The 18,331-nt window shown below is 40.9% G+C and overlaps 1 non-coding gene across 1 annotated transcript; it reads right to left on the bottom strand.

The window, feature by feature from the left end:
• Nucleotides 1-17,791: 17,791 nt before the first annotated feature.
• trnat-agu (transfer RNA threonine (anticodon AGU)) lies at nt 17,792-17,865 on the bottom strand. Its single transcript has one exon. It is a non-coding gene; the product is annotated as a tRNA-Thr (tRNA).
• Between the last annotated feature and the right edge of the window lie 466 nt (nt 17,866-18,331).

Genomic DNA, 18,331 nt, shown 5'->3' with positions numbered 1-18,331 from the left:
TGATCAGTGATAAGAAACAGCTGAGTGCAATGATGAGACAAAGGATCGTGGGAAATGTAGTTCATAAGTGAAGGACACCGTGGGAAAGGAGGACATCTAGTGGACATCAGGGGAACACAAACCCAACACTGTGACACTGTTGCTACGACCCACAAACAAATGGTCAAACACGACCAGCGGGACAGATTGCCATGACGGGAAGAGGTGTACCCGTGCGTGTCAGTGACCTTTTTTGGATCAATACCTCCGCGATATCCTCCAGATCGAGGCAAAATGGGTTACAGTATGCAGAGGAGGGATATATTCCAAATATAAAATACGCAATGAAGGAGACACGACTACTATCGAGGCTAATGCTTATACTGTCTCAAGCGAAATCTGAGAAACCCTATGACCTGTACCTCAAATGCAACCAGCACAGCCTTTAAGAAGATTTTATAAGCTGGTTCAGTGGCCAATTGTTTGGAGTTAGAAATATATAACTCACGCTGCATATTTAGTAATTTTGCCTCCGATACAGGATTATACATTCTCTTTAACGAGCAGGTTGTTCATTACCACGGCAACCGCTTGCGTGTCATGCTGAATGCGATTTTCGTGTTTATAAAGTAACTATACATAAGAGACAGAAAGATGCAGATAATCATACATTATTTAAGGTTATTTCTATTCGTTACGATATTGATATTAACTGATGTTGTCAAGCAAGCTTCATGCTTTCCCCGTTGCGAACCTGCACTCCTCTAAACTGTAACGTTAGCCTACAGGTGCTGCACTGCTAGTGACTGTTGCTCATTTCTCCCCGAAAATATCATGTTAACAACAAACCTTTAGAAAACGTAATTCCTTTGTGGATCCTCTTGATCTGCTTTCTCCATGTTTCTTTGACTAATCTCAGTGTCAGTCTCACGCACGCTGCACGCGAGTTAACCATGTTCAACACATGTAACTGGGAGTGGGGCCGTCCACACTGTTTTTATCCATTGTAGGCACCGCTCACGTTGTGTTTTCGGCTTTGGAAACGGATAGAACACAACTCCTCCAGACAATCTCTCGGGGTATCTAGTGTCCGATTTACAAACGCCGTGGGCACCGCTTCACCATCTTGCTTGGAGTCAATGTTTGACGGACCTGCTCACATAGTAACGGTTGCTATGATGTGTGATTGGTCAATGGCCGTTTTGGGGGAGGGGCCGGCGAAAGGTCAATTCCCCGGGACATCACGAGCCTTCAAGTATTCTGAAGTTGCTTATACTTGTTTAAATAAACATTGTCACTCTATCTTTGTGTCTTCGTCCATCAGTAGAAGCCTGACAGAAGACCGGACCATACTATGCAAGCTTCATCGGCTCATAATGTTCTACATTCCGGTGCTGAGACCACTCAGGGCGCCACCGCATCGACTGCCACAGTACATTCGCCTCTCTTCGAAGCGGACGCTGCATCATCCAGTCCACCTACCTCACTTCAAGAAACCCTCGCTGAACTTAGTCGCACTCTACAGAGTCTCCGACCGGCATCCAGTAGCCCCATGGCCCGACCCGCTTCATATTCGGGAGACGAGACTTGCAGTGGATTCCTTTTGCAGTGTCGACTTTACATGGAGATCCACGCCCACCAATTCATCTCTGAAAGAGCCAAGATATCCTATGGGTACAGGAATGAGCTATGGGTTTCTAACCTGCTCTACAATCGTTGAGTTGCTTTCTGGAACACTTTCAAGTTGTCTTCGCACAAACCTCGAATGCGGTTTCCATCCACGATCAGCTGCTATGTTAACGTCAGGGCTGTTCTACGGTGGCAGACTATGCCCTGCAGTTAAATTAGCAGCTTTTTGCCATGTTAAAAACACTGGGCAGTCTATAGTTTCGGTCGCTCTTGAACAAGCGTACCCTAGAAGAGGTGGGACTGACGTCCAAATCAAGTTTCCGTTGTGTAGTGGTTATCACGTTCGCTTTACACGCAACGGCCAGTCGCATGTAGGTGTAGAGCGTTGCTAGCCAATAAGAACGCAGGAAATTCCAGGGAGGGGGGACTGAAAAAATACACGAAATAACAGGTTCGATTCCCGTCTCGACCACAAATACCATAAAGTGTATCTACTGTAGATTCAAAAATGATTAGAAACTCATGTTAAGTATGATTTACATATAATAAACTAACTTTGTGCACAAAATAGAATAAAACGTGTAAGATTTGTTATTGTGTAGGATGTACAAAATGTGCAATTACCTTAATAAACATTTACATTATAATAGGGTATAGTTTTCTTTAATATAGAAAATATTTTAATGTGAATAATTGTAAAGAACATTTTGATAATGTTTTAGACCTTTACATTTTACATTGAGATATTTACATTATATTTGTTTAACTATGTACACAAATCCAATATATATATGAAATATAACCAGTAAACACCAAATAATAAGTTTCTCGTTTTATTTATAGTACAAAAATATACATATTATTATGTAAAACTGAAAAAGGTAATGTATTAAATACTTATAGATTAAACAAAAATAACATTAATAATAATAATAATAAAATATAAAGCTGTGGAGAACATGGGAAAAAAAAGATTTTTTAAATCAATAATTATGTAGTGTTTAATGATAACAGTTATTAACATTTAGTGTTTACACATCTGAGCAAGATAAAATAATGCAAGTCAATACATCCTCCATCTGGACTCCAAAAGCCTCCATCTTTACTCCATAACATCTTGCAAGTAGCTAGTAACAGGTGCTTCCGTCTGTGCAGACGTCATTGATGCAGGAGCTGTAGGTGCTGATTGTGCTGCAGGAGGTGGTACAGAGCCATCAGTCTGTGAAGAAGGTCTACACACAGGAGCTGGTGGACTGGGAGAACTAGAGACTGCATGTGATGTCGGTGAAGGCTGTGGCAGAACTGCACGGAACACAAAGCAAAGGAAATAAATGCATATATATATATATATATATCTGCGTGTATAACACATTTAATGCACGTGTGTTTAACTGTCTTTACTTTTTTTCTTCGAGTAGCTGGGAACAGCTGTTTCAGTCAGTGCAGACGGCATTGGTGCAGGTGTAGGTGCTGATTGTGCTTGAGAAGAGGTGGGACTGACGTCCAAATCAAGTTTCCGTATTGTAGTGGTTATCACGTTCGCTTTACACGCGAAAGGTGCTCAGTTCAAAACTGTCCGGAAACAAGTGGAGGCATTTTAAATATAAATGCTGCAATTCGCTATAACACTCTTACTTTTGAGACAGGTGAAGGCCATCGTACCAAGGAGCTGTAGGCAGACTGCCATGCCGAATGACCTCTGTTCTGTTGTTTGTGGAATTTACAGACTGTCACACTGCTTGCAGAGCAGATTATGGGAAGGAGCCATCTTCTAAAAAGCACATGTGTCTCCTCAATAGGTTTCTGTAGTGTAGTGGTCATCACGTTCGCCTAACACGTGAAAGGTCCTCGGTTCGCAACCGAGCAGAAACAGCGGTTGGATTCTGACAGAAACTGTTTGCCACGCTAGGTGGGTGCAGCGCTCATTTCTTTTATATGCTTTTTAATAAGCGTGCACCTAAAGATTTTTTGTGTGCAACTTGAAGACATTTTTCCGTAGTGTAGTGGTTTTCACGTTCGCCTCACACGCAAAAGGTCCCCAGTTCGAAACTGGGCGGAAACTGTGGGTGATTTTTGCAAAAATATCATATGCGATTTTCTGTTGAGCAGGTCAGTACACTTGCAGGGACGTTTGTGGTTTAAATTCAATCGCGGTTGGATTCTGACAGAAACTGTTTGCCACGCTAGGTGGGTGGAGCACTCATTTCCTTTATATGGTTTTTAATAAGCGTGCACCTAAAGATTTATGTCTGCAACATGAAGACTGTTTCCGTAGTGTAGTGGTTATCACGTTGCCTCACACGCGAAAGGTCCCCAGTTCGAAACTGGGCGGAAACTGTGGGTGGTTTTTGCAAAAATATCGTATGTGATTTTCTGTTGAGCAGGTCGGTACACTTGCAGGAATGTTTGTGGTTTAATCTCTTTAGAAAAGGACAAAAATAAAACAAATGACCATTGAGGTTTCCTGTGTTTCGCTGTAATCCAGCAATTCGCTACAAAACCCTTACTTTTGAGACAGGTGAAGGCCATCGTACCAAGGAGCTGTAGGCAGACTGCCATGCTGAATGACCTCTGTTCTGTTGTTTGTGGAATTTACAGACTGTCACACTGCTTGCAGGGCAGATTATGGGAAGGAGCCATCTTCTAAAAAACACATGCGTCTCATCAATAGGTTTCCGTAGTGTAGTGGATAACACGTTTGCTTTACAATTTTTCTGAAATGTCATGACTTGAAATTCCAAGTGCCATAGAATCCCGTAAATTGCACTAAAGTGTTACTTTAAAGGTCATGTACTGCAGGTCAGTGTTACTTTAATGTTTGGTTAATTCTAGCATGAACTGAATTGCAGTGCTTTGTCAACATTACTGCATTTCTGGATAAACTTGCCAGAGGGTTAAAGACTCTAGCTTGAGCCTGCAGCCAAAGGTTAGGTTTGTCAGAAGTGGGATTCGAACCCTCGCCTCCAGGGGAGACTGCGACCTGAACGCCAGCTGCCGAAGGATAGTCCGTCAAAATGGGGTTAATGTTGAACAATGTTGAACGCCACAGCCAATCACGTCGACGCGCTATAACATTTGCAGCCAATTAGAGAGCGCCATTCTCGACATTATAACATTTGCAGCCAATCAGAGAGCGCCATTCTTGACTTTTTCCTTATCATTTATAACATTTGCAGCCAATCAGAGAGCGCCATTCTTGACTTTTTCCTTATCATTTTCGACATTTGACCAATCAGAGTACAAGGAAATGTCGATGGCACGTTTACGCTTAGCACCGCTAGGAGGAGGAGTCAGGAAGCTAGCCGAGTGTCAATCAAGTTGCCGAACTGAGCCGAAGGTGTACGAAGTAATGACATATCCTGAGGGGCGTGTCAGAGGTCAAAAAGTTCAGACGTCGAGCATCACTGTCACGGAGGTCAGGCAGCATCATTTTAACGGAGGACTGCGAAACTTATTTTTCGGTAACTTTAACTGTATTTTCGGACAATGTAATTTTATATTTGTATATAATTGTATATATTATAATTGTAAATATCGTGTGTGCTTTTTTTAAAGAAATAATTTGTATTATAGTAGTTTTGTTCAAAACGATATAACCTAACCGTTAGCCCCCCAACAAAAAAATGTCTGGCAAAAAATCCCATAAAGCCATGTCAGATACTGACTGGATTGCAAGGCTAAAAAAGTTTGCCAGCACAGGAGTTTGGCCATCAAATGAGGGTAACAGGCCAGCTCCTCGACAGAAAAAGTGGCATGACGTGTACCAAAGGGTGAGTGTGCTTTTGTCACCTTTGCATGATGTAATAATTGTAATCCTAATCATTTAATTCAATGTCATCATTATTTATGGATATGTATGTAGATAATGTTGCAGGTATTTGAGATTTATGTTTATTTATGTAAAAAAAAAAACTTTTTTTTGCACTGGGAGATTCAGAGATATGAGGCAGTGGGGGTGGGGATGTTGAGTGAATGGATGTTTTTTTGAAGGTGTGAAATGTTCCTCTCTTGTTCTTTTAAAGGAGGATACAAACTTTACTCACTCTTTATCTCTAATTTTACAGTTTGTATCTCCCCTTCAAAGAACATGAATAAAAATAAATGACAGACTACAATAAATTAATGTGGCATTCATACTGATAAGTTAGAAATGCATGTATTCTATATTATATGTGTGATAATGTTTACAGATTGAAAGATGTCCGATGCAGTCTCGCGGCCAGACAACCTTGCTCGGAGCGGTCCCAAAGTGCATATGTGGTTTTCACACTCAAAAGGTAAAAATGTAAAGATGTAAAAGCTGTGACACCTTGTACAGGGGCGGCTGTAGTCTGCTTATTGGTCAGTTTCACTGTCTCAGGTTGGTTTAGATCAAGTAAAATGGTGAAAGAACAATGTAACCTATGTGATCTCTTTCTTCTCTGGGCTCTGCTCTTGCATTCTCCTCTTCCTCTCTAATTGGGCTTTGCCATTATGGGTTAAAGGACACTCGCGTCCTTCATAGCATCTCTCTTGATTTTTCCAACTGGCTACTGAAGCTACGTCTTTCATTCTGTATTTCTCAGGTAACATTCCACTTATGCACAATTAATTATACACGTATTATTAATTAAGTCATCATGAATCTGCTTTGTTGCCATTTCAAGGGTAACCTTCATTACTGTTAATAAACGCTTTCTCTTACAAACTATGTGCAAACTATTTTTGATTTTAAGTCATTTTTAAAAGGTACTTGTTAAATTACTATATACTCACATTCTAGCAATACCTTCCCACACATTTTTCTATTCTAACTGTGCTTATTTCAATCTGTATAAGTAGTAGAGTGTGGTAATACACAGACAAAAAAATAAGTTAAAGAAAGAAAGCAGGTCCTTTAGTTATATAATGAATGATAGGATCAATAGATATTTTCTCATTTTACATTTTATTATATTTTTGGCCAATGTGCTGTTACAATTCAATTTGTCTTTTCATTGAAATTGTTTTGCCCTTTTTTAGTTTACCAAGCCAAGATTTGGTGGGTCCCACATTGCTGCTGCAAAGCCAAATCTGAGTGTGGCTAGGAGACCATCTCAGGCTGTTGACCAACCCAGCGCAGCAGTGTCCAGTGCCCCTACACCAAGCACCACTGTCTCTGTAAGTACTGGCATAATCCACATTGCATTCTAAGACAAATTCCACATCTGTGCACTTTTTAGAAACTTGCATTCTAAGACACATTCCACATCTGTGCACTTTTTAGAAATATATTTTGTATGCAGGAAATCTTATCATAATGAATTAAGAGCAATACTATACAGTTTTCACACAATATGCAGTCAGTGAACACATTTCCACAATGCTTACATTTTCGTAACAGACAAGCTATACCTCCCAACAAAATTATGGATTGTTTTTGTAGTATTTACAAATGTTAACACACACCACCCCACAATAGCAAAAACAATATTCCAAACCTTAGATACAGTATAAAAACCTCGGCTTCTTCAATGATATCAGTTCAAAAACAATATATCTCAGCTGATAATAAACAAACAATTGAATAATTGACAAACACCTGATTTATGTTGTGTAAATTGGGCCAACCATAGCTGATTCCAGTCTGGCTTAGACTCAGTGGCAGGGGTTATTTTTTTCTGTTACATTGACACTTATACAGTAAAAGGAGGACTTTGAGGAGGGATGTTTTTGGAAACAGAAAAAGACAAACACTGTAATGTCTGGACGAGGAAGAGTAAGAGCAAGGGGCCCAGGGAGAAGAGCAGGCCCAGTGAGAGATGCAGTGAGAGGTGCAGTGAGATGTGCAGTGAGATGTGCAGTGAGAGGTGCAGTCAGAGATGCAGTGAGATGTGCAGTGAGATGTGCAGTGAGATGTGCAGTGAGATGTGCAGTGAGATGTGCAGTGAGATGTGCAGTGAGAGGTGCAGTGAGAGGTGCAGTGAGAGATGCAGTGAGAGATGCAGTGAGAGGTGCAGTGAGAGGTGCAGTGAGATGTGAAGTGAGATGTGCAGTGAGAGATGCAGTGAGAGATGCAGTGAGATGTGCAGTGAGAGGTGCAGTCAGAGATGCAGTGAGATGTGCAGTGAGATGTGCAGTGAGAGGTGCAGTGAGAGATGCAGTGAGAGATGAGAGGTGCAGTGAGAGGTGCAGGGCCAGGGAGAAGAGCAGGCCTAAGGAGAGGGCAAGGTAGAGGTGTAAGAATGTGTGGTGGTGGCACTCCAAGGGCTGCAAGAACAGTAGTCAGTGATGAAATTCGTGCCACTATCATTGACCATGTAATCAACCACGGTCTTTCACTAAGAGAGGCTGGTAAACAGTAAAGGGAAAAAAAACTGATTTGCTTTTTACTGGAATACTGTACATGTGGACATACAGTTCCCAACCAATAAATTTAGTGTAAAAATGGTGGATTGCATGTTTTGTATGCAAATACCTGTAAAACTGAAACACAAAAGTCTATGAAGTTTTTGTAATACAATAGCCAGTATTTTGAAACCTGTTGTACTTTGATTGACTGCATGTACCTTGTGAAGTGAAAACAAGTGTTATTCTTTGACAGAATAATTTCATTCTGAGTCAGATTTCCAGTGTTTTGGTAAAGTTAGTGTGTGCAGAGAAAGATGTGTTCTATTTTGAAATGAAGAGTGTAGGGTATGGACCAATCAGACACATACTAATTATTCATTATATACAAAGGTTTATGAAACTCCTCACACAGCCCAAATGAACAAACACAAGGGCAGAAACAGTGTCATGTTACAGGGCATGACAAGGAGATTTTACGACCTCCGAGGAATGTGGCCACATACTCAAGAGAGAGACTATGAAACAGAAACCCTCTTTAAAACAGACTTTGCTGCATTAATCATAGACTAACTGATCTATAAATGAACATGCATAAAACTGTGAAAGAAACAGTGTAAATGGTTTACTGTCTCGTGTACTATTAGGTATATATTATGGTATGTATCCTGGTATACAACAAACTAACGATCAATGTAACCTCACCTGTATAGTGCCTCCTACCTAACTAATCCTCATTTAATGACTCACACTTTGATGTACATCACCTTCTTCTAGAATGCAGTGTGGATGTGTTATAGCTATTTTAGCATTAATGAAGGTATAATCTTCCTAGGGACAAAGATCCATAAATCAACTAAGAGCCACTTTCCCTCTCAGACATGTCCCCTTTTCTGATTGGTCGAGTTCAACCCTTAGGGGAGGATCTTCTCCAGGCCTTATTAGAGACAGTCCACATGTGACCTGCCTCTCTTAGTTTTTCCATCCAGCCGCAACACTGTTCTGGTGAGACTGGGGAGCCCCCTCCCCCTCCACGGGGGCCCCAGGGCCCAGCAGGCCTCGATTCCAACCAGATCCGGCCTCATGGAAAAGAGAGAAGACTCTCTCACAAAGAACCAAGGACAATCTCAGGAGTTTTGGAACAAAGACTCCAACCAACAAAGACTCCAACCAACAACGACTCCAATCACCCATCCTTCCGACTTCCTCACTTCTCCTGGGTGCTCGGCGTGGCCTCAACAGAGTCCCAGGCCTTGCCCAAACCAGCCATGCGGTCCTGGAGAAAGAGAACTCTCAACCAACTTCCACTTGACACTGCCGGAACCATCAACGACTTCAATTTTCAACAACTTCAAGAATTGTTCCCATTACAAATGCAAGTATTCAATTCAATGAAATGTGTAAAATGAAATTCTGATGGTTCTTCTCATAGACCCTCTTCCGGTTTCCAACTTCATCCTATCACTAACCTATTTATGTATTCATGTGTGTATGTTGTTTAGTTTATTTATATTCATATAAATATCTATATTTAGTTAATAAAACTTGTACATAATATGTATTTGGTTCTGTTTTGCTTGCAATACAAGTCACTTTACGATCACGGTTTTTGCTACTGGCTCAAAGTACAAGTACAGGCGAAGAAATAATTATTCTTCGGTGGCCATGGAAGATACCCTTTTCTTAGAATAAATTAATAATCAAAAGAGTTCGTTGGAAGAACTGATTAATTGATTGTAATATTAATTCAGCCACATCAAGTTAATCCAATTAACTGACCCAAATATTTATAATTAATAATAACAAGATATTATTGATTATTAATAATTCCAAAAAGCTGAGTTCCTTACAAGAGTTAGTATATATTTACAGTTTTTTTCAATTGTTTACACGCAATTTTGAAAACCGGGTTCTTTTTTTCAAAATGTAATCACAATTATCCAAACACCACACTCAATTGGCATAATTCCTAGATTGTTTGGAAAATGACACACTTCTGTCAAAACATACACACTTCAGTCAAAAGATATACACATATTTGTGAAAATGCTATTAGTTTTCATTTAACCAACACAGTCCTCAATGATCAGACACTATTGTAACCAGTTTCACACTGTTGTGATAAATAAAAAACACATTTGTAAAAATACTATTTTTAGGAAATAGCATGTGCTAGATTTTTGGCCAGACATTGTTATGTAAGGGATAATTTAGATGAAAAAAAAAAATTGTGACAAACAAACAACATTCTTCATGATTAGTTTGAGATATAGGGAGAATGTACACAAATAGGCCTACTATAAACTTACCAAGCACTGCACAACACTGATTTCTGCAGACTCATATTTCAAGTATTTATTTACAGTATTTCTTACCATAATCAGTTACAGTAATCAACCAACAATGAAATCAATGAAAAAAATAAAATCTGTAGACAAATTAAAATTACTGCATGAAGTACATACAGTTTGACTCTGAAGAAAAACTGCTGTAAAAGCAACAAGAATACTGTAACTATTCAGTTACAGTATCAACCAGAGATTTGGTTGAACTCTTTGTCCAGCTTCCATCGGTGTCAGTCCATGGTCCCTCTACCTCCTTCACCTCTTCCTCTACCTCCTTCTCCTCTTCCTCTACCTCCTTCTCCTCTTCATCTACCTCCTTCACCTCTTCCTCTACCTCCTTCTCCTCTTCCTCTACCTCCTTCATCTCCTCTTTGAGCCCCCCCTCTTATTCTCACTCTTCTTCTTCTTCTTCTTCTTCTTCTAGCTCCTTCCATTTTTGTTGAAGACAGGTGAACTCACCTGCTGCCTTTTATAGCACTCCTGAGTGATGCGTTTTCAAATTAGCACATGTGTGCTTCCACGCCTGATGGATGTGCATATCCAATTCATTCATTAGTGTGGTCAATGGCAATCCGGGGCTTTGTAATGACAAGGAAGTAACCTCACAATCCTTATCTGTGTCTAAGGTGTGAAAATGTGTGTAGAGTTTTACAAATCACCGTGTGTAATGTTTTGCTATAAGGGTAAGGCAGACATTGTGTGTAATGTTGTGCAAATCTGCGGAGGGGTTTTGCTCATTGGAGTAGAATTTTGCAAATTGTGTGGAAATTTTTATTTTAGTGTGTAAACAATCATAAAAATCTGTAACAAAATGTGTTCTTGAGAAGAAAATTATCAATTTGGCCAATTGTGTTTTGTTGGTGTGAGTCTGTGTTAAGAGTTTAGGAAAAAGTATCTGAAGTATGGGTAAGCGCTTGTTAGCGATTGAAAAAAACTGTAAATACTTTTGAAAACAGATTCAAATAAGCGGCGATCCTAAATTGCAATATTATTTCCCACTATTACTGTTTTTGACTGTATTTTAATCATATTTCAAAAACAAAAAGAATCTTACTGAACATAGACCTTTAAACAGTATTGTATAATTCCATCTAGGATTAGTTAAAATTATTGGACAGTTATGACTGTTTCTTTCTCTTGTTATATATGCAACATATATTATATTTCATTGCATGTTGTCTCGGTAAGTAATTTCAAATTTTATTGGTCCAAAATAATTGAATTTGCATATTAACTGTCACAACTCAGTAGTCACACAAATTAGTGCTAGCAGCTGACACAATTCTGAAAACTATTGGAACAAATGTATACATTTTATTCTATAACCTTAAGTACGTTTTTGACATCCAATATTTTCTATTTTATATGAGGGTAGTCTTGGATAGATAAAGCGGTAATTAAATAAACGACCTGCTAGACTAAATGTTTTGTCTTTTTCATTCACAGACTACTCCTTCGGGGGCATTACTGCAAGATGCATCTCTAGTTCGACTGCATCGTTTGTGGTCGGACACTTTGCCACCAGAGGATCACAGATGGATTGCCAGCAGGCTTTTTAAAATGGGGCCCAAGGGAAAACCAGAGCTTCGAGACAACCTACAGCTCTGGTATTACCCACCACAGCCAGCACTTATTTACAACCAGGCTCCAGCTCCAGACAGATTTTTTTGTCTTGCTCTGTTGCTGTGGATGCCGTACAAGCTTTGGAAAATCAAGGCTCTCTGTCCCAATTCTGCCTGCGGGCAGCATCAGCTGACTGGAGGCGGTCTGCACAAAAGGGCACGGCAGGTTCTGGACATCGATAGGATGTACAACATGGTCACAGAAACCCTCATCTGTACCAAGTGTAAAGCCTCGCATGTGTCCTGGAGTCAGACTGTCCTGCAACAGCTGGATCTGGGCAATCGCTCTGAATTTCGGGTCATCCTCACGCGGAAGTAAGTACACTTTAATTACACATCCACTTGATAGCCCATCATCACATATGTTTGCAAATACTTTACAAATCAATTGTGTAAAATATATGAATGTGTGGATTTAGCTTTTCCTAAGGTATGCCTGTGATATGAGAGTCATTCGGCTCCTGCGTGAGCGTGGCCTAGGCAACAGTCCCGTGTCATCAAACAGCTGCGTGAGAACCACAGTGAGGAGTGGCTGCAGCGTATGGCCCGGTACACCACCCAATGTGTGGACTTCCTCAAACGACCCGGGGTGTTGCAAATACAATTCCAGGAACCCCCAGAGCCTACAGTGGTCCCAAGCTGCAAGTGGCTGCTCACCGTGTACAGCCAAGACATCCTGACAAGGCTGGATGAATCCATGCAAGGATAACATCTACGTATGGTTCAGTCTTGAAGATGGATTCCACTAAAAAGGTTAGCAGGGGATTTTTGTTAATTTATGGTGTTTACTGTTATATCATTATAAGAGCATGAGTATCATATTCTACATGGTGTGATGTTTCATTGCATTGCATGCTTCCTGTCATCTACTGCAGATCACTAAGAAGCTGGCTGGGACGGCAAGGGGAACGGGACTCTGGCTTACCTCTGTTGGCAATGAGTTTGGTCAGGTGCTCATGAGTGTGCTGACAGCACAGGAAGGAGCAGGACTGGACACGATGGTCGATGGTCTGGTGAAAAGGTACCAGCAGGCTAGTGTGGATCCACCTGCTGTTTTGTACGTGGACTGTGGCTGCTGCACTGATGTGGGTGAGACCAAGCTGAAAACCAGATTCAGAGGGTGGCCTGATCTCATGATTCGCTTGGACATCTGGCATTTTTTGCGCAGGATTGCCATGGGGTGTACAACTGATGCCCATCAGCTGTATCCCATCTTCATGTCACGGCTGTCAGCGTGCATTTTTGAGTGGGATGCGGCTGATGTTTCTATGCTTCGCAAAGCAAAGAGAGAGCTGTTGATATCCCAGGGTTGGCCTGCGCTGACAGATGAAGATGTCAACAAGCATCTTACCAGGAATGAGCTGGCACTCCATTGCCGGAGGAGGACCTGTGGAGAGGAGACTACCATCCTTCTCCTTGAGCGGCTGCTTACAGAGCTCCTGAGCAGCAAGGGCAAAGACTCCCTGGGTGTTCCTCTCCTGGACCGAGAAAGGATGGAGCACATCTGGAATGTCCAGAAGAAGCATGTGAAATGCATTCAAGACCCCCCTGGTGTTGTGCTCTATACAGAGACAGGGAGCCTAAACAAGGGAGGTGTGCTTCTGAAGACCTACAGATGTGCCAGAGGCTCCACTTCTCTCGAGTCCTTTCATTTACACCTGAACCGTTTCATCCCAGGTATTGTCTTTGTCACACACACTGTGCAGGTGTAAAGAAAGAGCATTAAGTGTTTTTGTGTGTTCCTTTAACACCTCCTAAACACTGTTGTGTCTATTTACAGGGACCAGTGCAAACAGTCTGAACTTTCAGATTTATCTGCTGGAGGGTCTACACCGGTGGAACCAGGACCGGGAGGCTGCTTCCCTGTCATCGGAGCCATCAGCTTTCCACAGCTACACAGGAGAACTTGTTCACTGTCTAAACGGCAATTATGAAAAGCTGTTTGGCAGGAAAGTGGTCCCCACGTTTTGTCCCCCTGCATGTTACACCGGTGAGAATTGTTTTATATATTTTTTATTTTATCAACTTGCAATTTCTGTGTAACCTCCGTCTATATGTCAGATTTAACCCTATAGAGTCGATTGTATCATAATTGATATGCAAGTTTCTAAAGGACTCTAAATGATCAACATGATCAAAATTTTTTAGGAAACATGCCCTCTGTCGTCTGATTGATTATAGTCTTTTAGTATAATTGTAAAAGTGTCCACCTTCAGCTCGTGCTTCACGTTTCTTTTCATTGTAAAACCTTTACTGATTTTATAAAGTAATTGTAAGAATAACTTTTATATTGTTAGTAATATTTAATGACTAGTTACTAGACTGAAGCAGCTTGGGTTCACTTGATTAGAAAATCATGTTACATGTAAATATCAAAATGATCATCAGACTTTTCTCTCAATCATCATTGTATTGCATTTCATTTCATGTTTTGCCCCCATAATTAAACGTGTTTGGCCTCTTAATAAAACTATTTTGTTTTTTTTCTCCTTGACGATGAGCTCTATATTCTCACACTATATGAGCTACTACAAAAGCCTAATGTATCAAATATGATACACAACATTCTATTTAATTTCCGTTTGTTTATTGTTTTTATTTCAGGTGAGCTCATTGGAGTGCAGTATCTGTTCCAGCAGACTGGTCAGGCACTGCAGGACATGAATCCTGACTCTGAGCAGACAGCAGAGCTCATTGAGGACCTCAGTGTGGAGGAGCGAGATGAAGATGAGGGCTTCTGTGACATCAGCGAGGATCACACAATAGCAGATCCGGAGGCTGTTCTGTCACCACCCTCTGCCACACTGACACTGGGTTCTTCCACCCTGGTCACCAGCAGTGCCACACCTGTACTGGGCTCCACATCCCCTTCACTGGTCCCTGACCCCAAACTTGTCCTCACACAGTCTCCTTCATCACCTGGACCCTCAGGGACTGCTGTCACACCTGTTCCCTCTGAAACATCTGTTTCAACTCTCCCCTCAGAGCCAGAGGATGCTGGTCAGGATGATGATGAAGAAGAGACGGTAAATACTACTCCTTTGTATGTCTTTCAAATTAACTAGAATAATTATGATGAATTAACATCCAGTGCTTTAAATCCAGACTTTCCACATATTTTACATTTAAAAGTACAGCCTAAATTCATTTGTAAGCTGCAAATACACATCAAGTCAAGTCATCTTTATTTATTTGGTGCTTTGTAAAATGTCAAGAATGGCGCTCTCTCTGCTTTGTACTATACAGTGCTTTACGGTGATAAACAGGAAAATAACACAATCAGTTATGGAATTATGCATTAGACAGATGTGATGTAATAATTGTATTGCATGTTTGTGTTTTTTAATAGGCTGTTGACTACCAAAATATCCCGGGTTATCAACATGTGGACCAGCTGGCAGAATATCTGGTGGATCTCCGGGACCACACAGCCCTCAGCCTGACCAACCAGGAAGCCAACACCATAATTGCTCTTTGGCAGAACCTGGATGACCGGGACAAGGAACGGGTGGTGTAAGACAGTCGATGCCGAAAGAGACTGCTGAGTGGACGCTTCAAGGTCCCGAAGAAGCCCACTCACCCTGGTCAGGGAACTACACTGCGACCAAAATGGTCGCATATGCGACCTTTTGAAATGCCATTGCGACCCTAATTTTTAATGGGTCGCAAATGTATCACCGTTTGATTATTTTTCTACCTATATGTTTTAGGCAATATGCTATGATTTACTATGAGCATTTATTAAAACAGAAATGTGTATTTTAAGAATACGTTTTATAACGTGCTCGGAGCATTCAACAGATCAAGTTGGCTTCGCGCTTGTTTAACTGAGAGAACGAGCAGAGAGAGTGAAACCCCCGCGCGCGCACTCCCTCACCGTCTTAACACTGTCTTGCTCTCTCTCCCGCTCTCGCTCATATTAATGAATTGAGTTGACTGAACATCTTTGAGAATACACGATGGTAAAAGGTCGGACGACCAATTTTTTTTTTCTCCCTGAACTACCACTGGTTATGAATTGTGCTAAAATAACGTTGCCTCATCTTCTCTGAAAAGCTTTCCACACATTCAGATTACATAAACAACACTTTCAATAAACAAAACCAAAAAACCAAAAAATCTATCTAGTGATGAAATGTTTTCTGTGTTGAGACAAATCTTGTGCGATGTCCTAAACTGCCTGGATAATCACACAACGTGTGCCGTGGTCCGTTAATAACACGTCCAATTCGCGAATTAATATGACTCCTTTGAACCGATTCACTTTAACGAATGGTTAAAACAACTGATCTGTCCAACACTAAACTCAAGAGACATAAATCAGAAAAACTTTACAATAAGGTTCCATTTATTAAAGTCTGGTTAACTACATTAGCTACATCATACACTGTTCGTTCGTTGGCCAGAGGAGAACTGGCCCCCGACTGAGCCTGGGTTCTCCCAAGGTTTTTTTCTCCGTTCTATCACCTGATGGAGTTTTGGTTCCTTGCCACTGTTGCCTTGGCTTTTGGCTTGCTTAGTTGGGGACATTTAATTATTCAACAATATTTTTGATCTGCGTTACTTCATGTGGACGATTACGCAACTTTATTCTAGAAACAAACTTCTTGTAATTAGTTTCATGTTATCACTGTGAAGCTGCTTTGATACAATCTGTATTGTGAAAAGCGCTATATAAATAAAGATGACTTGACTTGACATTAAAACATTCTATTAATATTAGTTTCTATGTGGATTTACTCCATGACAAAACCACCCCAGTCATTCTAGAATGATTTATTCTTTCCAAATAGAGCTATTCAAGTCATCTGGTGAAATTGTTTTTATATCGCAATATATATCGCAGAAAAATAAACTATCGCAATGTCATTTTTTACCAATATTGTGCAGCCCTAATGTAAATTCTGTGGGCCTTCAATTGCAGGACTGTCCAAATTTCTAACTGCGTCAAAACAATTCAAACACAAATCATTGAAGCTTCACAATGACAGTATGAAGCACGCGAAGTGGATTATATTTATTTTATTTTTCCTTAAGAGTTCAGAAGTCTGCCCATCTGTGCCAACCATAGCATGTTGAAATCCAAAAGAAATTCATTCTTTATTGTGTAGGCCTACTGTATTTTCTATTGCAGTAAATCTATCCCAACCAATTTTAAAGAAAACAAGAAGGCATTTGGTTTAAAAGATGGCAAGTAAAATAAAAAGCACATCTGTATGCAATAGTTTCATTATTGGTCATTATTATCCAGAGCGGCTTACTATAAATAATTTGTGCGACCAAATCATGTTTTGCGCTAGTAACTGAAAAAGTTAGTAGCGCAAGTGCCACCAGTGGCAAATGTTAGTGTAGTTCCCTGCTGGTGTAGAGAGCACCACCAGATGTGTGCTGGGTGCAAGCAGCGCACCTGCTCAGTGGCCTGACTGTTGCCGTCTGCTGGAGACCATCTTCATCAGACTTTGCACTGTCCACCCAAGCCCCAAAAGAAAAGGCAAGGGAGCCCTGTCAAGATTGTCTCTGATCCTGCAAGACTATCGCAGGATAAGGCAGCTTGTACTGGGCAACAGCTTGGTGATGGGAGGAACATCCATGCAGCTGGTGGAGGTTAACCAGAACACCCTGATTCTCCACACACAGGACAGCACAGCCTGACCTTCCAAAGGTGGTATGGCATCCACAAGACATCCACAAGACAAGCCGGTGTGTGAAAAAATGCTCTGGAGTGGGGGCCTTGTATCGATACGTTTTTATTTATTAATTACCCATATGACAAACCCACAACCTTTGAATATCTCCATTCACAATCTAGAAGTCCAATGCGCTATCCATTGCGCCACAGAGCCACAAAAGACAAGCTTTAAGCTTTCACATCAGAGAAGGTTAAATGACTACTCTTAGAAGCCACAGATTAGGCACTGCTGGGATTCTAACCCAGGATCTCCTGTTTACTAGACAGGCGCTTTGACCAACTAAGCCACAGCGCCAGTTACTGTCACTGGTTCGATGCTTTTGTATACAAAGTCTAAAAGAAGAGAATAGCTGATTACATCATGAATAGGTCCCTTTGAAGTTACAGGATTATTTCCAAAACCTGAAAGGTGTGCAGGCTTCTGTTGAGGGACAAGGGAATATCTCAAGCCATTTATTTCTGGATCGAAACTCTCAGTACTCGTGTCTCAAATGTTTCGGGAACCTCCAGTTACGATACATCTAAATGCTGTTTCAGCTTGGAGAAATGGAAAGCGTGTTTTTTTTTCTTCTTTTTTTCTAGGTAGGTGGCCAACAATAGGTTGTTGCAGCTTTTGGCCTAGGCCAGTGGATTTCAACCTATTCTTATTTAAATAGGTGACTTAAGCTAATTAGTAGAGTACTCTGTGATCTGAGTTGGGTGTGTCCAATAAGGGAAATAAGCAGAACGTGAAGGGTATGCTTCTGAAGTAGTTTGTGGAT

Source organism: Siphateles boraxobius, unplaced genomic scaffold, assembly GCF_051911475.1.
Source record: "Siphateles boraxobius isolate OS27281-9 unplaced genomic scaffold, OSU_SipBor_1 42, whole genome shotgun sequence".
In the NCBI taxonomy this organism is placed as follows: Eukaryota; Metazoa; Chordata; class Actinopteri; order Cypriniformes; family Leuciscidae; genus Siphateles; species Siphateles boraxobius.
The sequence above is the reverse complement of the archived record's forward strand: the minus strand, read 5'-3'. Positions and strand labels throughout refer to the sequence as shown.